This window comes from Leptonychotes weddellii, chromosome 16, assembly GCF_054177405.1.
Source record: "Leptonychotes weddellii isolate Sample4059 chromosome 16, ASM5417740v2, whole genome shotgun sequence".
In the NCBI taxonomy this organism is placed as follows: domain Eukaryota; kingdom Metazoa; phylum Chordata; class Mammalia; order Carnivora; family Phocidae; genus Leptonychotes; species Leptonychotes weddellii.
This window is the reverse complement of record NC_138384.1, coordinates 10,560,999-10,584,563: the sequence shown is the minus strand read 5'-3', so window position 1 is coordinate 10,584,563 and position 23,565 is coordinate 10,560,999. Positions and strand designations below refer to the sequence as shown.

At 38.5% G+C, this 23,565-nt stretch overlaps 1 long non-coding RNA gene across 1 annotated transcript in view; it reads left to right on the top strand.

Moving 5' to 3' along the window:
• The window catches only part of LOC145717523 (uncharacterized), a 17,091-nt gene extending 10,589 nt beyond the window's left edge, over positions 1 to 6,502 (top strand). The window contains exons 3-4 of the long non-coding RNA XR_014140797.1: positions 744 to 4,354; positions 5,851 to 6,502. This is a non-coding gene — a long non-coding RNA (uncharacterized LOC145717523). The remainder of the gene's footprint in view (positions 1 to 743; positions 4,355 to 5,850) is intronic.
• The last annotated feature ends 17,063 nt before the right edge of the window (positions 6,503 to 23,565 follow it).

The following is a 23,565-nucleotide window of genomic DNA, read 5'->3' as shown; positions in this document are numbered from 1 at the left end:
CTCATTGATAGCCTTTTTGATTTCGACTTGGTTAGATTTTAGTTCTTTTATTTCTCCAGAAAGGGTTTCTCTAATATCTTCCTTGCTTTTTTCAAGCCCAGCTAGTATCTTTAAAATCGTCATTCTGAACTCTAGTTCTGACATCTTACTAATGTCCATATTGATTAGGTCCCTGGCAGTCAGTACTGCCTCTTGTTCTTTTTTTTGAGGTGATTTTTCCGTTTGGTCATTTTGTCCAGAGAATAGATGAATGAGAGAACAAAATGCTAACAGGGTAACCATGACCCCAGAAAAATATACAGTAAACAAATCAGAAGAGACCTTCCAGAAAGTGGTCGCTTTTCTGTTCAGAGAGTTGCTGCTATACTTTTATTCGATCTCCTGTTGAGTTTGTAGGTGTTCAGAATGGTTTGATCCCTATCTAGCTGAATTCCTGGGACCAGACGAAGTTTAGGTCTCCTACTCCTCCACCATCTTGCTGCTCCTCCTCTAAAGTGTTTTTTTAAAGGATTTTATTTATTTATTTACTTGAGAGAGAGAGAAACAGAGTGTGTGTGTGTGAGCCAGGGGAAGGGCAAAGGGGGAGGAAGAGGGAGAAGCAGACTCTGCGCTGAGCGCAGAGCCTGATGTGGGGCTCCATCTCACAACCCTGAGATCATGACCTGAACTGAAATGAAGAGTTGGATGCTTAACCAACTGAGCCACCCTTGTGCTCCTAAAGTGTTTTTTGTTTTTTTTTAAAGACCCACCTATCTGGAATTCTGTATCCAGAGAAATCATCCTTCAAAAGTAAAAGAGAAATAAAAACTACTTTCTCAGAGAAAAAACTGGAGAAAATTGTTGATAGTAGACATGCCTTACAAGAAATGTCAAAAGGAGAAGGAAAATGTTCTATGTCAGAAACGCAGATATACATATATGAAGGTGAAATAAGATATTTTGTTTTTATTATTGTTAATTGATACAATAGAAAACTATTCAAGAATAGCAACAATGTATTAGGTGATTTTAGGTATTGATTTTAAGTGAAATAAATGACATCAATGTTATCAAAGATGGGAGGAAGGAATTGAGGATATTCTTTCATAAGATACCTGCAATACCAATGAAGGGTTATGATGTTATTTGAAAGTGAATTTCAATTAGTTGTAATTAGTTGTAAATAAATAGTGCAAAATTTATAGCAGCCAGGAAAATAATTTTAGAAAGAAGGGTAACTGCTATGTTAGAGGACAGAGAAAATGGAATCATATAAAATGCTCAGTTAAAACCAGAGGGGCAGAAAAAGAAGGGAAGATTAAAGCAAAGGAATGAAAGAAGGACAACAAAGAAAATAGTTATAAATATGGTGGTAGATTTTAATCCAAAATATCAATCATTACTTTAAAAGTGAATGGTCTAAAGACACCAGTTAAAAGACAGGGAATGTTGAAGTGGATAAGAAAAAAAGGCCCAACTATATATTGTCTATAAAGAAGCCATTTTAAATATAAGGACACAGATAGTTAAAGAGGGAGGGGCTATAGAAAGTTCTACCATGCTCACATTAATCAAAACAAAACTGGGGTAACTATGTTTCAGGCAAAGAAGACTTCAGAACAAGGAAAATTATCAGGATTAGAGAGAGGTATTACATAATGCAAACAGGGTCCTTAATATGCATGTTCCTAACAACACAGCATCAAAATACACAAAGTAAAATACGGATAGAACTGATCATTACTCTGGGGTGCCTGGGTGGCTCAGTTGGATTCTTGATTTTGGCTCAGGTTGTGATCTCAGGGTGGTGAGATCAAGCTCCACATCATGCTCCCCACTCAGTGGGGAGTCGGCTGGAGATTCTCTGTCTCCCTCTCCTTCTGCCCCTCTCACCACTTACACTCTCTCTCTCTCAAATCAATCAATCAATCTTAAAAAAAAGAACTGATCATTACTCATCCTATGGACAATAACAGGACAATAAAGGAATTTTTTATACAACTCTATGACACAAGTTTGGTAACTTAGATAAAATGGACCAATTGGATAGAACCACCAAAATTCAAACAAGAAGAAATAGATAATCTGAATAGAGTGATATCTATAACAATTTTGAATCACTATTTAATAAAATTCCAAAACCAAAAGCACCAGTTCTAGATGGTTTCACTGATGAATTTTACTAAACATTTAAGGAAGAAATGACACCAATTCTCTCCAACGTCTTACCGAAAATAGAAGCAGAGAGAACACTTTCTAACACATCCTATGAAGCTAGCATTACACCAACCTCCCCCCACACCAAACCAGATAAAGACATTAGAAAAAAAGGGAAACAACAGACTCAAATCTCTTCTGAAAATACATGCAAAAGTCCTCAAAAGAATATTAGCAAATTGAATTCAACAGTGAATAGGAAATTATACATCACGACTAATGCAAATATGCATGGCTAAAATCCAATAATACCAGAAGCTGGTGAAGATACAGAATGACAGGAACTCTCATTCATTGCTGGTGGGAATACAGAATGGTGCAGTCACTTTGGAAGATAGTTGGGCAGTTTCTTTCTTTCTTTTTTTTTTTTTTAAAGATTTTATTTATTTATTTGAGAGAGAGAGAGAGTGAGAGAGCACAAGAGGGGGGAGCGGGAGAGGGAGAAGCAGACTCCCCGCTGAGCAGGGAGCCCGATGGGGGACTCGATCCCGGGACTCCAGGATCATGACCTGAGCCGAAGGCAGTTGCTTAACCAACTGAGCCACCCAGGCGCCCAGTTGGGCAGTTTCTAAGCATGGTCTTACCAGCAAACTACTTGGTATTTACCCAAATGAGTTGAAAACATATCCATTAACACATACAAAAAAACCTGCACATAAATGTTTATAGCAGTCTTATTCATAGTTGCCCAAACTGGAAGCAATCAAAATGTTCATCAATAGGAAGTGGATAATCAAACTTTGGTACGTCCATACAGTGGAATATTATTCAGTGACAAAAGGAAATGAACTATCAAACCATAAAAAAATATGGAAGACTCTTAAGTGCATATTGCTAAGTGAAATAAGCCATTTTGAAAAAATACACACACACATATATATAGTAAGATTTATTTATTTATTTTAGAGAGAGAGTGCACAAGTGAGCAGGGAGGAGTGGAGAGGGAGAGGGAGAGAGAAACTCAAGCAGACTCTGCGCTGATCATGCAGCCTGACTGGGGGCTGGATCTTAGGACTCTTAACTGTCTCTGCCACCCACATGCCCCCAAAATACGTATTTTATTATTCCCGTATATGTGTCTATGTCATTCTGGAAAACTATAGAGACATAAAAAACTGTAGAGATAATGAAAAAGATCAGTGGTTACAGGGGTTGGGGGAATGAGAGGAAGGATGAGGATGTGAAGCACAAGGCAGTGAAACTATTCTCTGATACTAAAATGACATATGAAATTGTACAACCTTACTGTAAACTATGGATTTTTATTTAATAATAATATACTAATATTGTGTCATTAACTTGAACAAATGTACCATGCTAATCCAAGTTGTTAATAATAGAGGAAACTGTGGGGGAGGGTATGGGAGCTTTGTGTTATCTGCTTGATTTTTCCGCAAATGTAAACCTGCTCTAAAAGTAAAGTCTATCAACTATAGAAAACAAAAATATTAAAAATCTCAATACAAGTTTCATTTCAGTTTGCCTATAACATACTCCAGAATCCATTTCATTGAAACAAATTTCAGTTTTGAAGTAATCGGATTGTCCAAAAGAGGGTGCCAAAGACTTACAAAGATGTCTTCTTTGGTTATGCAAGAGGAAGTTAAATAATAACATAGAATTAATAGAATAAAAAACCCGAAGGCTGTAACATAAGTCAACAGGCATCACACTTGCTGTATCTTGCCCATGACTTCTGTCTTCCTTCCTTAGGACTCAGATCCATTACCTTTGTTCTTTGGTGCTGCTTCTTTGTTGTCTGTGACGGTGTAATACACCCTGATGGTGCACAGCTGTGACCTGGACTCCAATGAGACCTGAAGGAAGCTGGGTTGGCACAATTGCATTTGGACCCTATTTTAAGCAACTATAGACATAGGCTTGTATAAATTGAATTGCAATGGGAATTTTGCAAATTTTTAAGTTTTTTCCAGTTTACAATATTTGTAGTGATATAAATTTGCAAATTCTTTTCACTTTTTGACAATAGCCTGTAAGACTCCAATCTTGAATTTCTCTGTTTCTAGCACCTTCAGTCAAGGAACCTATAATCTGTGACTAAGTATACAAGCACCAACACAATTCATTCCTTGGGGCATCTTTTGATGAAGAATTTTGTAGTGGATAGAATCTCCTTGTTAGGGCAATAATATTACAGGTAAACCCAGTTTCTTTTGTGTTATAATTTGCCTTTTTAGAGTTTCAAAACATCTTTACTTTCTGTTGGTCGGAAAAGTGTTAAAAAGTGGTGTAAAAATATACACTTGTAAAATAGTAAAATTAACAAAGTTTGAAATGAAAACTTACTAATCTCAGCTGAAGAGATAAAGGTATCCAGAATTTGTTATGCAAAGTTTTAGATATTTCTATATATGTTTAGAACATGAAGAGCCTCCACTAACCATGTTCTCTGGTAGAATACTTTCCATGCCCAATGATGAATACTTTTCCTATATCACATCATTCCTTCTTCATAATGGATGCCTGTGATTCCATTTTATATATATATTATACTTTAGTCAGTACTCTATGCAATTTCTTTTTGTTTTGTGCTATTAAGAGTATTGATTTAATAAAAAAGAAGTCTTATAGATACACATTTCCACATTTGTTATCTCTGTTCATTTAATTCCCAGAATTGAAATTCCAAGTCAAAATGTAAACAGATTTACATTTTGATACATAATACCATCCACTGCCTGATAAGTTTTACAAATATAAAAATGCACCAGTTGAGTATTCCTCTGGGGTTTTCTTTCTTTTTTTTTTTTTTTTAAAGATTTTATTTATTCATTTATTTGAGAGAGAGAGAGAGAGAGAGCACACGAGAGGGGGGAGGGTCAGAGGGAGAAGCAGACTCCCCGCCGAGCAGGGAGCCCGATGCGGGACTCGATCCCGGGACTCCAGGATCATGACCTGAGCCGAAGGCAGTCGCTTAACCAACTGAGCCACCCAGGCGCCCTCCTCTGGGGTTTTCTTAAAGCAGAGAACAACTATATCTAAGAATGAATAATTTTATTTATTTATATACTTAAGTTTTTATTATTGAAGTATAATTGACATGCAATGTTATATTAGTTTCAGGTCTACAACATAGTGATTCAACAATTGATTATATTATACAATGCTCACCACAATAAATGTAGTTACCATCTGTCACCATACAATGTTATTACAGTATTATTGACGATATGCCCTATATTTCATCTCTGTGAGTTTTTTATTTTGTAACTGGAAGTCTGTACTTCTAAATCCCCTTCACCTATTTCTCCCCCCCTCCTCCCATCATCCCTGGCAACCACCAGTTTAGTCTCTGTATTTGTAAGTCTGTTTTTTATTTTGTTTTGTTTTATTTTTGGTTCATTTATTTTGTTTTTTAGATTCCACGTAGAAGTGAAATCATATGGTATTTGTTTTTCTTTTGTCTGGTTTATTTCACTTAGTATAATACCCTCTAGGTCCATCCGTGTTGTCACAAATGTAGAGATCTTAGAATGAATCATTTTAGTTCATGCTGTGCAGGATGGACGTATCCCAGGGCCAGACATCATTAGGAATAGCATTTACCTCTTTTGCTATATGCTATAAAACAATTCCCCCAGTATTGCTGATCTTTTGCATTGAGGTCTTACTTTTTCTTTTTTCTCTTTTTAGGTATTTCTGTTTTAAATGGAGATGTTGTCTGACTGACATCTGGGCATACTTCTTGCAAATCTCAGAGCCAGCTACATGTTGAGGTTCAGCTCTGTTCTAGTGATGTGGCGATTTGAGTTATCTTGAGCTATCTTTGGTGCTCTATTAGCGGCCATGCTTTAATTTCAGGAAGGCTTTCTTCTCTGTAGGAAGGAAGCCTGGAGTGACGGAATTATCCTCTCGGAGTACATTTCCTCTTCATTCTGTTTTCAAAATGTTTCTTTCCAGAAGAAAAAAATTACGTCCTTATGATAGGGGGAGGAGGTTTGGATGAAAGGACTATTCATTTGTTTATATTCCTTCTCAGAAGATGTGGCTAAAGTAGGTTTTGTAGTTATTTTCATAATTATTTTAGTGAAAAGGATTTATAGTACATATTTTATTTTGTTGAGTGAGAATATTATAGCATACACACACTGCCTCCCCAGACTTTTCCCAAAACGACTAACAGTATCAACTTAATAACAATATTAATTTAATACCAAAATGTAAGAATATTATTATCAACTCCATCATTTACTAGCTGTAAGAGCTTGGTCAGGTTAATATCTCTTTTTATTTATAAAATAAGGTAACTGTGAATATCAAGTGAGATAAATATATACAATATACATATATTTATTATATATTATATAAACTATACATAATATATATCATATGCTATATAAATTATGTATAACATATATCTTTATTACATGTATACATATGTATGTGTGTGTGTATATATATATATATCATGGCCTATGGTAAATACTCAATATGTGTTAGCATATTTAAGTTTTTGTCATTATTAGTTGTCCCTTAGTAATATTTTTGAATACATTCATTTTTAAGGAAAGCCCACTGCTTGTATTTATTTTTCTTAGTTTGGATTCTCCCCAGAGCAGACCCTGAGATGTGAAGTAGGGAAGCAAAGGGGACATTGGTAGGAAACTGGTAGGAAGGGAAGGATCAAAGGGAACCAAATGAAGGGGGAACCCCTAGGCCAGTTGCCATCATGGGCCTACTGGAGCATGATCCCACAAGGAATCTCTGGGAAAAGTGCAAAACACATGCTTCAGAATTTACTAGTAAATGGGCTGTGAAGCGAAGCAAAACAACTCCTGATAGTCATTTGTTGAGGACCGTTCCTTGGACTGCTCCTTCCCCAGCACTTCCTACCTGCCAGGCAAGTGTGCAGGCAGTGGCCCTCAGGGGCCATACTGTAGAGACAGGCTGTGGGAAGTCGCCTGGGGCGTCTTGAAAGGTAGGGCACTGACGCTGTCGGCTACCGCCATGAACTGTTGAAAACCTGGCCTTCAACATGGCTTAGGAACTACTGGGGAACACTATGAGCGTCTTATCATATTCCCTGTTCTCACGGGTGGACAGGTGGATTAATTAGGCTGTACCAAATACTGCATTTTATATAAACCACATTCCATTCTAAGTAGAATCTAGTTAGCCCATTGGAATAAAAAAAAACCCATGACTCTGGACCACAACAAATCATGTGTTTTATTTTTTATTTATTTTCAAATTTTTTATGATGAAAATTTCACACATATATAAAGAAGGAATAATATGTTGATCAGCCACATATTCATCATCCTGGTTCAAAAATTTTGTTTCAAAAATAAATCTACCCCACTCCCACCTAGATGAATTTTAAATAAATTATATTGTTTTGTTCATGAATATTTCAGTGTATATCTATAAAATATAAAAGTAATTTCATTGTTAGGCTTAAATTGTTAACAGTAGTTAATATAATCAAATACCTGGTCCTTGTGTAAATTTTCCTGTCTTCCTTTTCTCTTTCTTTCTTTCTTTCTTTCTTTCTTTCTTTCTTTCTTTCTTTCTTTCTTTCTTCTCTTTTCTTTCTTTCTTCCTTCCTTTCTTTTCTTTCTTTCTTTCTTTCTTTCTTTCTTTCTTTCTTTCTTTCTTTCTTCTTTCTTTCTTTCTTTTCTTCAGCTGGGGCAAAATAATAAGGACCTAAATGGATCCATATCACACTTGATTGATAGGTTTTTTTAAGTCTCTCTGAATCCATGGATTCCATCCTTTTCTTTTTTTGTTTTGTTTTGTTTTAATTCATTTATTTTTGGTGCTGTACCTTCTTCTGGATCAGTGTCATGCCCTGCCCTTGGTTTTCAGTAGTTGTTGACTGGAGAAAATAAATATCTTCTCATCTCATTAGATTAGTGGCATGTCCATTTCAGGTGCCATTTCAATAACTGGTCTAATCATGTGCTGGACACGGAGATGCCCAGGCCTGTGCTCTGAAGTGATAAGGTGAGATGCAGTGATGATTGAAAATAGAAAAGAAAAAAATGGATGAATTTGACTACATGGCCTTGGAGAAAACAGTTGACTTTCCTCTATTATCAAAAATTATCACGGCGCCTGGGTGACTCAGTCGGTTAAGTGTCTGACTCTTGATTTCCGCTCAGGTCATGATATCAGGGTTGTGAGATTGAGCCCTGCATCAGGCTCTGTGCTGGGTGTAGAGTTTGCTTAGGATTCTCTCTCTCCCTCTCCCTCTGCCCCTCCCTGCTTACGTATGTGCTCTTTCTCTCTAATAAAAAAAAAAAATTATCAGATACCAAATGTTGATATTAACATTATCAGAATGTCACTAACAAAATTTCTTGACAGATCTTGGCCTTATCCCCAAAGAGCTTACATCTCAGAGATCACAAAACAGCCTAATTTAACTATTAATCGACATTTAAAAATAATGTGCTAATTGCATAAAATGTTTTTAAATACAAAATTTAAGTGGTTATACTGTAATTAGTGGGAAGGAATGTTCATGGATCAGCTATTAACACTCTAATTTAAAATCTTAATATAAAAACTGTGTTTCAATGGTTCAAAAATGTAACCAGAGCTTGCAGTCATTTTTACATGCATTAATATATTTACACGCAATTTGAGAACAAGTCACAAATACTGTCTGTTTTGAGAATTATTAGCAATCCTTTTAGATTGTTAGCGCCTAGTAACAGACACTAGCATGCTGATTGGTTATGCTATTTGTCTCTCAAATACTTTAAAAAACTGCACACACATATATCAGTTTTAATTGTATGTAACAATCTGTTGTAGTGCACTGTTAATATATGTTTTCCTCAAGCTCTAAGGGCTATCTTACACTCTCAGCCAATGTGAGCTCGCTCATATTTTTCTCTGTTTTATTTCTGTGACCATGAGTAGTGCAATGCTCTTGGCTTATGAGTGCCCTCCTACTCTATATAGATGATGTGGTTTTCTAGCTGATGTTAAGAGCTGTTTACTACACAGTCACCTTCTTTCTACAATTTATTTTGTGTTCTCATGAACATTTTTTACCTATAAAGGCTGGAAAAGCTGTGTAAATGGTAGAAGTAAACTTGCCCAAGGGGAACAAAGATGTCATCATGCACATTCTGTAGAATGTAATGACCAAAACAGAAATTAGGGACTACTGGAAATCCTTGTGGAGGTCATAATAGACATCACGGCAACATAGAGGGGTTAGGTCACAATTTGGACAGGCACCTGGAGAAATTTGTGGCAGGAGGCATGATGTGATTCCAGGGAACTTGGGTCAGTCAGTCTTTGCTAATGGTCCACCCCAGGAATGCCTCTCCATGGGAGGAAGTAAGTAGTATTGTGGGGCTGGGACGAGCTGGGCCAGGGGACAGCTTGGCACAGCCCAAGGCCCATTCTGGCCTCTTCCATTTAATCTTTATAAAGAAGGAAACAGTGTTTACAGACTAGAATTGAGTGACAACAGCCCCCCTCCCCAATAAGAAGAGCTGAGAGAGATGATTTTACAGTATTTCCTTTCATCAAAGTAACACAGGCTTGTCTCTCGCTTCCTGACACAGAAAATTGCATTTTGTCACCCATTTGTCAGTTCTTAGAGATTTTAAGATAATTAAAGAACATTATAGCAGGTGACAGCTGTTGCTGAATGCTGGGTTGCTAGTTCTTCTGCTTGTTGGATGCCCATGAATCTCGGATGATGATAGCTTGGTGCTCCAGGTTTAATTAGCTGGTTGTTTTGAATCTGTCTGGGCTCTCAGGTGTGGGTTTAGCAGGCTTGCAGCTTGTGGAATCTGAGCTGTGCTCATCACTGACTGGAGGACTTGGGTCTGACCAACTCCTAGAAGGGCCAGGTGGAGGTGCCTTGACCTTTATCAGACAAGGACACCAAAGGAATAAGGATGCAGCTTTCTAGGTGTAGCTCCTGAGATCAAAGGCTTGTTGGTTTCCTGTTGTTCTTGCACCAAAGCATGATTTTCTTTTTTCTTTTGGTGGGCAGCAAAGCAAGGTTTATTGAGCCATAGCAAAGTGATAATACAAAGTTCCCGAGGAGGGAGGGGACCCTTGAGGGTTGCCACCGGAGTTTCTAAGTCTAAGGGTTTTTATGGGCTTGTTGGTAGGCTGTTTTAATCTGATGAACCCTCCCTGTGCCTGCCATCCAATCAGGTTTTTGTCACATCTATCATGTGGGAAAGGGTGGAGGGTTCCTTCCAGGGTGGTGCAAAATCCTTTTAAGGGTGGTTTCCTTTTAGGACCCCGGGGCGGTGGGGGGATCCCTTGTCCCTGCCTGCCTGCCTTCCAACTATCCTTCATCATTCCCCCCACTGAAGAGGTAAACCTAACTGCTATTAGGGAAGAAGTGTGAACGACTGATCGTAGCTACTTCCTGCTGGTCAGGGCGTTGGTTAGGGGACAGCAGCCGGGGTTCCTCTTACCCCGATCTATCGAAGGGGTCCCCTGTTGATGTCTGGTTGGACCTCGTTGTGACGCTCCATCTGAACCATCATTTGGAGTTTGGTGACCTTTATTCTGGAAGATAAAAAGCAGGTTAGGGCATTTAGGAGGAAAGACCCAAAGCACAGTGCAAGACCCAGTGCAGCGAGGGGTCTCACAAGAGATAGAGGCTGTTTTAGTGAACTCCCCACATATTTTGAGGAGAGGGCGGGCGAAAGGAGTATAATAAGGGTTATGATTTTGATGGGATATAGGGAAAATAATATTTAAGAAGACTTAACTGTGTCTTGTCACTTCAAGACTAGTTTGAGGTCCTCTCTGGTTCACAGAGGGATTTTAGTTCCTTGTTGTTGGACCCCGTTGGGGACCAGGGTTTGACTCTGGAATGGTGGATCCAGGCAAAGCATGCTTTTGATTTCGAAATTTATTTTCTGATTAAATCTCTTTCAAAGCCATCTCTTCTATTATACAGCACGGCAGTCGTATCCCATTTGGTTTTATTTCTAAGTTAGTTTACCGAAAATTCCCTGATATGCAGGAGAGAGATCTAAATGGTCTCAACTCTGGCTTTCAGTATGATAGAATATTTCCTTTCTTCTCCTGGAGGATTTGAATGCTATCACACTATATCATAGAAAATATGAACTCTGTTGGAAACTCCATGCTTCCTTTCTTTTTAATTCTCCCTAGGTGAGGGTGAGGTTCTATATGTTTTAACAATTCGTTCTTTTTTTTTTTTAAGATTTTATTTATTTATTTGACACAGAGAGAGACACAGTGAGAGAGAGAACACAAGCAGGGGGAGTGGGAGAGGGAGAAGCAGGCCTCCCACTGAGCAGGCAGTCCAATGCAGGGCTCCATCCCAGGACCCTGGGATCATGACCTGAGCCGAAGGCAGACGCCCAAAGACTGAGTCACCCAGGCACCCCTTAACAATTCGTTCTTAAAAAAACATCTATTTAAAAAAAAAACCATATGAGTTTAAATTTGTCTCTCCAAATTATATTTGTTTTTAAACTAATCTTAAAACACTAAAGGTTTTCAGGAATAATTAGAAAAAATCATTCTTAACTTATACACAAAGTTCATTCCCAACAATATATTCTGAATCATTAAAATGAATACAGTAGAAGTACATCAATTGCTATTTTAGAACCAGAGTAAAAGCCTTCTGCTTATGGAAACTCCTTAGAGTCCTTTCGACCAAACGCATTCTTCCAGACCTTTTCGTACACAATGTTATGCCCTGAAATTCTTTCTCCCTTTTTGTACACAGGTCAAACTCGCGCTCATCCTTCAGGTGGTGGCACAGAGGTCACGTCTTTCTTTGAAGACTTTTCTGAGTCTACCTAGCACAGCGTGGCCCCTCTTCCCTCTGGTCTGCTTCCTCTGCTCTTTGCATGCACGTACTTTGAGAATCGAAACCATCTCTGCAGCTCACCGTCTCTGTTAGCATGACTTTATTATTCCACTGTCTTCGACATAGCCTCAATATTTCATGAGACTCTCTCCCAGGAAGATACAACTTGTAACTAACTTTTTCATTCCAAGGACTTCCAGATAGTTCTTTCAGCTCATTAATTAAAAGCATCTGTGGACCGTTTATGCCAGATCCTAAACCCCTTACCTCCATGGTCTCACATTGCTGTGCCTGTTGGTCTAAGCCATTACATCGTGATTCCTACTCAGTAGTCATCAAGCCTCCACACCGAAACACCTGCCTTAAGCAAAATCTCAATAAACATCCTGACTTTGTCCTTCCCTCTCTAGGACATTACTAAGACTCTGTTGACCTCCGTTCTCCGTTACCATGGTAAGCAATTAACTGTGCTTTGTTTTGTCAATAGATGCTTTGGGGATAGTTTGGGGAACAGGCATTTGACAACATCTTTGCCCAACTTACTATGTCACATACTTGATTATGGCTCTCTCTTTTCAGTTTACCATGAACTCTCTATTCCCCAGCCTATCCTGAAGTCTTATGTTTAACACAGAGCATGAGAAAGCAATAAGGATCTTTTGGCAAAATGGACTTAGCGGAATGGAGAGGAAATTGATGACTTGATGCACAAAAAACCATCTTTCTTGACTAGACTCAAAATTTATTGGTGCTTTTCTAAGTCCTCCCCAGCCTGAATTTTCATGATCTCCATGTTCTGGCCTCAGCCTCTCCATCTAACTGTATTTCCTGCACATTCTTCACTCCAAAGAGCCATTCTCCTTGTCAGTCCATTCTCTTATGCACCTGTGGGTACTCATGTATTCTGTTTCCTGTGCTAGGAATACTTTCCCCCTTACCTGATGCTAAACCTTGCCCAAAATTTAAGGCTGAATAGTTCCAAATTCTCTTTGTGCTCTTTTCCAACTTCTTCATTAAATTCTATTCTCTCTTTTCTTTTAATTTTTATAGTACTCACTATTTTTTGCACTATTCTTCCATGACTGGTATTTATTCAAGTTATTTTTGATACCTTGAATTAAGGCACAAGATCCATTCACTTATTTATTTAACTAAAATTTTAGAAACCACCTTAGTAATGTACTGTGATAGGTCCTAGGGGTTGCAGCAATGATTAAGATAATAAGCTTATGCACTGTTGGGGATCTTCAAGTTCCTTAACACAAGGCCAACTAAAATATCAATGTATGGCTAATCCTTTTAGTTAGTTGGTATCTCTCCAGGCTTTCTTCATATTAGTCAAAGCATTCATAGATCTATAGAGAGAGTGGATCGATATTTTGTACCAGTTTTGTTGCAGATTTTATCAACCTTGCTAAAAAGAAACTTACTATAGAGAAACCTGACATCAGTTCTGAGCTATTACTATAATTGCTGACAAATTTTGGTGATTTGGAGTAAGAAACAGTGACAAAAAGATGAAATTAAATTAACCTGAATTATATAAGTTCTTATAGGACTTTGAATGTTGGCTGGTGAGGGGGAGCAGAGAGAACCAAGAAAGGGCAAGAGGTAACTAATTGGTAGGACAAATTAAAGGCTGAGTTGCCTTCAATGAAGTGGCTAAGTCTCCAAAACATTATCCATGGGGGAAGTGCCAAAGAGAACAGTATTCTATCAAGCTATGACTTTCCACAGGGCTGCTTTATTGCGATCTCTAGGTGGTGGACATACTTGTAGTAAGTGGATGGTACAAACAGATTTCCCAATGGTGTGTCTTCTTTGAAACAGTGTCTGATGTTACAGGCTCAAATTCTCATCCCCAGGAGAAGGGAGCAGGCAAGGGGGAGCTAGCTGGTGTGTTGTTGAAAATCTGGCTACATGAGGGCAAGAGTGAGGAGGACTCCAGACCCTTCAGGGAAGGCAGATTATCAATCAGGAAAAGAAGGTAGAGCTGCATTCTTTAGAAGAAATTAATTTGGAGGGATGGAGGGAATTCTCAGTAAACATGCCATTTCCAAGGCTTTTTTGTATTGGGGAAGCAAAGCTATTGACCTCACAGGCATGGAGCTGTCATGTTTATTTCCACATATATAGCCAGGTTTGGCAGGATTGGCTGCATCTCTAAGTAGGGCAGAGGTAGAGCTGCATGTCAAAAGTTGTGCGTACCCAGAGCAGTGTGGAAGGAAGGAGGTGGACCTGGGGTCAGATGGCACAGACATTTGGAACAACTGTAGTGCCTTTCTAATTTTTTCTCCTTCGACACTACTAGAATACCTTATATTATTTTGTCTTTTTCTCACTTGGGAGGTAGAGAAATTAATTAGCTGTGAAATGACTCAAGGCAGAAACAAAGATCAAATATGAAGAAAAAGCAAGATGAATAAATACAAATGAATTGGATAGCTAGTTCCTGAATATTCAAGGCAAAAAAAAAAATCACAGGAATTATTTTTGAAAATGAAGTGCCATGCTGATGAAAGATCAGGTGGTTTCACGAGAATTTGGATTAGTCTTCATGTGTGTTGTCCCCCACCCCCCCTGCAGCTTACAAATAGAGTATTTAATTTAAGGAAATATAATACATAGTGAAGATCAATATACAATCATTGAAGCAGAAAGTATTGGAGGAAAACAGTGCAAATTGAAGTATTCAGAAGAAAATGAGTATTACAATTTGCCTATCATTGTATGTGAACCTATTAAAACATAATTTGCAACTTTCATCTACTAGAATATTATTCCCTCTCACAAACAGGTATTGGCATCCATTCAGACACATTAACTCTGTTCCAAGTAGTGCTAATTTATTTTTTCTCATATCCCCAACTAACATAGTATATTCATTTTGATTTAAAAACCCAGAACACGGCTTAATTTTAACAAATAATTTAATTTAAAAGAATTATTTATTGAATTTTACTAAATTGCATTTTTTTTCCATTGTGTACTGCTATCTAAAGTTGAATCATTAAACTTTGCTTCTTATTTTTTCTAGTTTTTTTCCCCTTTAGGACTTTTTCACTCTTTTATCTGAAAGAAGCAATCTTTCATTCATTTTCTTATTAAACATTATTTTACTTGTAACTGAACAGAACATAGGATCCCAGAAGCAGATTTATTCAGAGGACAGATACTAATCAGTTACTGAGAAATTAAACTGATGAATCATTTCTTAATACTGATAAACTCTGTGCTTTAGCACATGTTGGCATGTCTATAATTTTCTTCTTGAGGTCATTTATGTTGTCAATACGTGCACTATCCATTTTCCCTTAGCAGAGACAGACCCTGATGAGGTAAAAGATAAGGCATTCCTGGAGGGACTGTGCTCTAGGTACGAAGAGATGGGCCATTGAAAGCCCTTCCTTCTATTTTTGGCAGATGGCTGTGAGATCTCAAAAATAGTAAGAGCTCTTTGTGACTTGATTTCTCCAATCTTGAAAGGGGTACAACATGTATCAAAATCCATCAGGCACTAGTAGAAGATAATATGCATGAGTTAATTGTTCCTAGTTTTGATGAAGATGTTCTTTAAAAAATTTTTTTTTAATCTCAGTATAGTTAACATATAGTACGTTATTAGTTTCAGGTTTACAATATAGTGATTCAGCAATTCCATACAACATCTGGTGCTCATCACAAGTGCACCCCAGAATCCCCATCACCTGTTTCACCCAACCCACCCCTGCCACCCTGCCACCTCCCTTCTGGTAACTATCAGTTTCTCCTCTATAGTTAAGAGTCTGTTTCTTCATTTACTTCTCTCTGTTTTTTTCCCCCTTTGCTTGTTTGTTTTGTTTCTTAAATTCCACATATGAGTAAAATCATATGGTATTTGTCTTTCTCTGACTTATTTCGTTTAGCATTGTACTTTCTAGCTCCATCCATGTCATTGCAAATGGCAAGATTTCATTTTTTTTTTTTATGTCTGAGTAATAGTCCATTGTGTGTGTGTGTGTGTATATGCACCACTGCTTTATCCATTCCTCAATTGATGGGCCCTTGGGCTACTTCCTTAGTCTGGCTATTGTAAATAATGCTGCAATAAACATCAGGGTGTATGTATCCCTTTGAATTAGTGTTTTTATATTTTTTGGGTAAATACCTAGTAGAGTGATTACTGGATCATTTCCCTTGCCTCAGGAGAGGGGGAGAGAGGGAGAGAGAAAGAGAGAGAGAGCGAGCTCAAGAGCAGGGTGGGGAGGGGCAGAGGGAGAGGGAGAGAATCCCAAGCAGCTCCATCTCATGACCCCGAGATCATGAGCTGAGCCAAAACCAAGAGTCCCACGTTCAACCAACTGAGCCACCCAAGTGCCCCAGTTCTATTTTTAACTTTTAAAGAATTTCCATACTGTTTCCACTGTGACTGCACCAGTTTGCATCCCACCAATAGTGCCCAAGGGTTCCTTTTTTCCCTGTATCCTCACCAACATCTGTTGTTTCTTGTGTTGTTGATTTAGCCATTCTGACAGGTGTGAGGTGATATCTCACTGTAGTTTTGATTTGCATTTCCATGATGATGAGTGATGTTGAGCATCTTTTCATGTGTCTGTTGGCCATCGGATGTCTTCTTTGAAGAAATATCTATTCATGTCTTCTGCTCATTTTTAAATTGGATTATTTATTTTTGGGGTGTTGAGTTTTATAAGTTCATTATGTATTTTGGGTATCAAAATATATCAGATACATCATTTGCAAATATCTTCTCCTATTCTGTAAGTTGCCTTTTAGTTTTGTTATTTTCTTCATTGTAATGAAGATTTTTACTTTTATATGGTCCCAGTAGCTTATTCTTGCTTTTGTTTTCCTTGCCTCAGGAGACATAACTAGAAAAATGTTGCTACAGCCAAGGTCAAAGAAGTTACTGCCTGTGTATTCTTTTAGGGTTTTTATGGTTTCAGGTCTCATATTTAGGTCTTTAATCCATTTTAAATTTATTTATTGTGTATGGTGTAAGAAAGTGGTCCAGTTTCATTCTTTTGCATGTTGCTGTCCAGTTTTTCCAACACCATTTGTTGAAGAGACTGTCTTTTCTCCATTGGATATTCTTTCCTGCTTTGTCAAATATTAATTGACCATATTGTTGTGGGTTCATTTCTGAGCTTTCTATTCTGTGCTTTGATCTATATGTTTATTTTTATGCCAGTACCATACTGTTTTGATCACTCCGCTCTGTAATATAACTTGAAGTCTGGAATTGTCATGCCTTCAGCTTTGCTTTTTTTTTTTTTTCAAGATTGTTTTGGCTATTTGGGATCTTTCATAGTTCCATACAAATTTTGGAATTTTGTTTTTGTTCTAGTTTTGTGAAAAATGCCATTGGTATTTTGATAGGGGTTGTGTTAAATATGTAGATTGCTTTGGGTAGTTAGACATTTTAACAATATTTGTCCTTCCAATCCACGAGCACGGAATGTCTTTCCATTTCTTTGTGTCATCTTCAATTTCTTTTTGTCAGTGTTTTATATTTTTCGGAATATAAGCCTTTCACCATTTGGTTAGGTTTATTCCTAGGTATCTTATTATTTTTGGCACAATTATAAATGGGATTGTTTTCTTGATTTCTCTTTCTACTGCTTCGTTATTGATGTATAAAAATGCAACAGATTTCTTTCTTTTTTTTTTTTTTAGATTTTATTTATTTATTTGACAGAGAGAGACACAGCGAGAGAGGGAACACAAGCAGGGGGAGTGGGAGAGGGAGAAGCAGGCTTCCCACGGAGCAGGGAGCCCAATGCGGGGCTCGATCCCAGGACTCTGGGATCATGACCTGAGCCGAAGGCAGACACTTAACGACTGAGCCACCCAGGCGCCCCCAAAATGCAACAGATTTCTGTACATTGATCTTGTATCCTGTGACTTTACTGAATTTGTTTATCAGTTCCACCAGTTTTTTGGTGGAGTCTTTAGGGTTTTCTATATATTGTATCATGTCATCTGCAAATAGTGAAGTTTTACTTCTTCCTTACCACTTTGGATGCCTTTTATTTCTTTCTGTTGTTTGACTGCTGTGGCTAGGACTTCCAGTACTGTGTTGAATGAAAGTGGTGAGAGTGGACATCCTTGTCCTGTTCCTGACCTTAGGGGAAAAGTTCTCAGTTTTTCCCCATTGAGTATGACATTTGCTGTGGGTTTTTCATAGATGGCCTGTATTATGTTGAGATCTGTTCCCTCTAAACCAACTTTGTTGAGTTCGTCAAATGCTTTTCCTGAATCTTGAGATGATCATATGGTTTTTATCCTTTCTGTTATTGATGTGATATAGCATGTTGATTGATTTTTGAATATTGAGCCATTCTTGCATCCCAGGAATAAATTCCACATGGTTGTGGTGAATTTTTTTAAAAAATGTATTATTGAATTCTGTTTGCTAGTATTTTGTTGAGGATTTTTGCATCTATGTTCATCAGGGATATTGGCCTGTAGTTCTTTTTTTTTTTGGGTGTGGTGTCTTTATTTGGTTTTGGTATCAGGGTGATTGATACTTGTTTCATAGAATGAATTACAAAATTTTTCTTCTTCTATTTTGGAAGAGTTTGTGTAGAACAGGTATTAACTCTTCTTTAAATGTTTGGTAGAATTTGCCTGTGAAGCCACCTGTCCTGGATTTTTTTGCTGGGACTGTTTTGATTACTGATTCAATCTCCTTGCTGGTAATCAGTCTGTTCAATTTTCTTTTTCTTCATGCTTCAGTTTTGGTAGTTTACATGTTTCTAGGAATTTATCCGTTTCTTCTGGGTTGTCTGATTTGTTGGCATATAATTTTTTATAATCTCCTATAATTGTTTATATTTCTATGGTGTTGGTTGCTATTTTTCCTCTCTCATTTGTGATTCTGTTTATTTGAGTCCTCTCTCTCTCTTTCTTTTTTTTTTTTTTGATGAGTCTGGCTAGAGGTTTATCAGTTTTGTTTTTTTTTTTATCTTTTCAAAGAACCAGCTCCTGGTTTCATTGATCTGTTCTATTGTTTTTTAGTTTCTATATCATTGATTTCTGCTGTCATCTTTATTATTTCCTTTCTTCTGCTGGTTTTGGGTTTTGTTTGTTGCTCTTTTCAAGCTCCTTTGGGTATAAGGTTAGGTTGTTTATTTGAGACTTTTCTTGCTTCTTGCGGTAGGCGTGTATTGCTATAAACTTCCCTCTTGGAACTACTTTTGCTGCATCCTAAAGATTTTGGATCGTGTATTTTCATTTTCATTTGTTTCCATGTACTTTTTGATTTCTCTGTTTCCTGGTTGACCTATTCGTTGTTTAGTAGCATATTGTTTAACCTCCATGTATTTGTGTTCTTTCCAGATTTTTTCTTGTGGTTGATTTCTAGTTTCATACCATTGTGGTCAGAAAAGATGCATGGTATGACTTCAATCTTCTTGAATTTGTTGAGTCTTGTTTGTGGGCTAATATGTGATCGATTCTGGACAATGTTCCATGTGCACTTGAAGAGAATGTATATTCTGCTGTTTTAGGATGGAATGTTTTGAATCTATCTGTTAAATCCTCCTGGTCCAGTGTGTCGTTCAAAGCCACTGTGTCCTTGCTGATTTTCTGTTTGGATGATCTGTCCTTCAGTTTAAGTGGGTGGTAAAGTCCCCTATTATTATTGTATTATTTTCAGTTAGTTCCTTTATGTTTGTTATTAACTGCTTTATGTATTTGGGTGTTCCCATGTTGGGTGCATATATATTTATAATTATTATATCTTCTTGTTGGATTGTCCCTGTTATTATTATATATTATTATTCTTTGTCTCTTGTTACAGTCTTTGATACTCCGGCTTTCTTTTGACATCCATTTGCATGATAGATGTTTCTTCATCCTCTCACTTTCTTCCTCCCTCCCTCCCTCCCTTCCTTTCTTCCTTCCTTCCTTTGTAGGCTCCACACCCAGTGTGAAGCCCAACATGGGACTTGAACTCATGTCCCCTGAGATCAAGACCTGAGCTGATAGCAAGAGTCAGATGCTTAACCTACTGTGCCACTCAGGTACCCCATCCATTCCCTCACTTTGAATCTGTAGGTGTCTTTGGGTCTAAAATAAATCTCTTTTAGACAGCATATAGATGGGTCTTGTTTTTTTTATCTACTCTGTCATCCTGTGTCTTTTGGTTGGAGTGTTTAGTCAATTCAAAGTAATTCAAATAATTATTGATAGATATGTATTTTTTGCCATTTTGTTACTTGTTTTGTGTTTGTTTTTGTAGTTTTTCTCTGATCCTTTCTTCACTTGCATTGTTTGCTGGTTTGTATTAGTGGTATACTTGGCTTCCTTACTCTTTATTTTTGTGTATCTATTACTGTTTTTTGATTTGTGGTTACCATTTGGTTTATGTATAACATCTTCCGGATAGCAATGTATATTAAGCTGATGGTTGCTTAATTTTGAAATCATTCTTTATTCCTCTCCCTTCCATGTTTCAGGTATTTGATATCATTTTTTTATTCTTTTTTTTTATGTTAATCACCATACATTACATCATTAGGTTTTGATGTAGTGTTCCATGACATTGGGGAGGATATCATTTTTTACATCCTTTTATTTTGTGCCTCTTTTGACTGATTTTTATAGATATACTTAATTTTTTTTTTTTTTAAAGATTTTTATTTATTTATTTGAGACAGAGAGAATGAGAGACAGAGAGCATGAGAGGGAGGAGGGTCAGAGGGAGAAGCAGACTCCCTGCCGAGCAGGGAGCCCGATGCGGGACTCGATCCCGGGACCCCAGGATCATGACCTGAGCCGAAGGCAGTCGCTTAACCAACTGAGCCACCCAGGCGCCCCTAGAATATTCTTGGCTGCGGATTTTTCCCTTTCAGCACTTTGAATACATCATTAAACTGCCCTCTGGCCTGCAAAGTTCCTGCTGAAAATCAGCTGATAGCCTTACCTGGTTTTCCCTTGTATGTAACTGTTTTCTTTTCTCTTGCAAACTTTAAAATTCTTTATCATTATTTCTTTTGCAATTTTAATTACCATGTGTCTTGGTGTGGACTTCCTTGGGTTGAATTTGTTGGGGGATCTCTGTGCCTCCTGAATCTGGGTATCTGTTTCCCTCCCCAGATTTGGGAAGTTTTCAGCTATTATTTCTTCAAATACATTGTCTGCCCCCTCCCTTCCCTCTCTTCTTCTGGAATCACTATAACACAAATGTTTTTACACTTGATGAAGTCACTGAGTTCTCTAAGTCTATTCTCATTATGTGGTATTTGTTTGTCTCTCACCTGTTCAGCTTGATTGCTTTTCATTCTTCTATCCTGCAGGTCCCCAATACATTCCTCTGCTTCCTTTAGCCTACTGCTTATTCCATCTGTTGTATTTTTAATTTCATCACAGTTCTTCATCTGTGATGTACTATTTTTTATCTCTTTGTTAAGGGTACCACTGATGTCCTCCACCCTTTTCTGAAGTCCAGTGGGTATCTTTATGATCATTACTTTAAATTCTGTATCAGGCTTATGACTTATTTCTCTTTCACTTAGATTTCACTTAGATTTCTCTTTCACTTAGATCTCCTGCTTTTTGTCCTGTTCTGTCATATGGGACATCTGTCTCTGTCTCCTCATTTTGTGAACTTCTCTGTGTCTGTTTTTTTTTTTTTAAAGATTTTATTTATTTATTTGACAGACACAGCGAGAGAGGGAACAGAAGCAGGGGGAGTGGGAGAGGGAGAAGCAGGCTTCCCGCCGAGCAGGGAGCCCGATGCGGGGCTCGATCCCAGGACCCTGGGATCATGACCTGAGCCAAAGGCAGACGCTTAACGACTGAGCCACCCAGGCGCCCCCCTGTGTCTGTTTCTGTGTGTTAGGAAAGTCAGCTATGTCTTCTGCCCTTGAAAGTACTGGCTTTATGAAAAGAGGTGCTGTAGGGCCCTGCAGTGCCGTGGCCCCTCCTCCACAGAACCTGGCACTTCAGGGGAGTCTCCTGTGTGTGTTGCTTGTGTCCTGCTGTTGTGTCTGAGTCACTTTTCCTTTCAGTCCAGATGTCTGCACTGATTCTTTGTCTGCTGTTGGCTGTACTTGCTTTCTGTGGTGTTAGTGAGACCCACATTCTGAGGGGGCATGATAGCAGGAGGGCTCGGGGGCGGGGCAGCGATGTTAGCACGATTTGCACTGAGCCACTAGTTCTAGGCCAGATCTCCCACAGCCTGGTGGCTGCTGGCGGCTCGGCACACAGTGGGAGTAGTGGTGGCCAGAGTTGTGTGGCATCTGTGCTCACGGCAGTTGGGCAGGGTGTGTGCATGGTGTTAGCAAAATTTGCCCAGGCCAGCATGCTCAGAGTGGGCAAGTCCTCAGGAGAGCACTGCTCCCAGATTAGGTAGCCAGTGTTGGTGCAGTGCTGTGTCCCATAGGTTTACGCTGGGGAGGGGGAGGAGAAGGGTGACTGCCAGCTCCTCTGTTCCAGACAAGTCCCCCGGCACCCTCTGAAATCAGTGTAAGCGCATGTCCCTCCTGTTGTGCCAGCTGTGGCTTCTTCGTGGCCTGTCTTCAGGCTGTTGTCTCTTTAAGGGTGGGACCCAGCTATCACTGTCCTCCCAGCTCACCCCTGGCTGAGTCAGCTGACTTTTTTTTTTTTTTAAAGATTTTATTTATTTATTTGAGACAGAGAGAATGAGAGAGAGAGAGCACATGAGAGGGGGGAGGGTCAGAGGCAGAAGCAGGCTCCCTGCCGAGCAGGGAGCCCGATGCGGGCGGGACTCGATCCAGGGACTCCAGGATCATGACCTGAGCCGAAGGCAGTCGCTTAACCAACTGAGCCACCCAGGCGCCCGAGTCAGCTGACTTTTAAAAGCTCCAGACTCCAAGTCTCCCTGGTTCTACAAACCCATGGAATTCAGCCCCTCTGGTTTTCAAGGCCAGACGTTATGGGGATTCGTTTTGCCTGCGTGGGCTCCCTGGTGCTTTCGCCTCTCTGCGACCCAGTTCCTTCCCGCCTGTGGGCAGCTCCCAGCCACTGTTTCTGCTTTTCCTAACCTCTCCAATGTGGCGTCTTCTCTGCATTCAGTAGTGGAGCTTGTCCTGCCAGTCTTTGGATGGCTCTCTGGTTTATTTACTTGGATGTGAGCGATATCTAGTTGTTAACGTGGGATGAGGTGAACTTAGGGTCCTCTCACTCTGCCATCTTGCACCCCCTCCTTGAAGATATTTGATTTCAAAATTTTATCCTGTTCTCAGGTAATACAACTGCAGTCTTAGAGTGGGCTGGAATACTAAGCTTATTTTTAGAAGATAAAAAACCACATATCCTGTATTTACTATGACTTAAAAAAAACTGTTCAAGTGAATAATTTTCTGTGGAAATCATGGAAAAGAGGCTTTTCAAAATGACTACTAAAATAATTATTACCTTTTTTGAGCTTTTATAACCATAATGCTACTATGATATAAAGTGAAAAAAATGTGGCAAAAGCAATAATAATTTATGCTTCTAGTAATCAATCTAACAAAAATTTTACTGATGGAACAAATTGGTTTAGAAAGTAGCTGGTTTAATGTCAATCTCATTATTATTGCCATTATTATAACAACAGAGCA